Source organism: Chiloscyllium plagiosum, chromosome 26 (genome assembly GCF_004010195.1).
Source record: "Chiloscyllium plagiosum isolate BGI_BamShark_2017 chromosome 26, ASM401019v2, whole genome shotgun sequence".
Classification (NCBI taxonomy): domain Eukaryota; kingdom Metazoa; phylum Chordata; class Chondrichthyes; order Orectolobiformes; family Hemiscylliidae; genus Chiloscyllium; species Chiloscyllium plagiosum.
Window position 1 is genome coordinate 49,856,779 of NC_057735.1, and position 551 is coordinate 49,857,329.

A 551-nucleotide genomic window follows, 5' to 3' on the forward strand; every position below is an offset into this window, starting at 1 on the left:
GCCTCAGCTAATTATATGGGCGTATGATCAAAAAATGTACAGACCTGTATAAAAATTATAAGTTTTGATCTCTGTATGTACATGTTTACATATGTATGGCATGACCAACTGTACAGACCATCAAATTATTTTATGAATAAAGTATATTTTTGAAATAAAAAAAAAATTATACTCTATACAACAACTGATGAAAGCAAGTTTCCTATATGCCTTCTGAACTATCATAGTCATATGGTCTACTGACTTCAGGGATCTGTGAATAATTATTCCAAGATCCTTCTGTTCCACTGAGCTACCCAGCACCTGCCATTCATTAAATAATGTAGACAGGCAGGAGGCTGGAAGAACACAGCAAGCCAGGCAGCATCAGGAGGTGGAGAAGTTGACATTTCAGATATAACCCTTCTTCAGGACTTGGGGGGTGGGTGTGGTGGGAGCTGCAGAAAAAAGGGGGTGGCGGGGGCAGGGTGGTGAAGTGGGGAAAGGTGAATGCTATCTGGCTTGCTGTGTTCTCCCAGACTCCTGCCTGTCTACTTTGGATTCCAGCATCT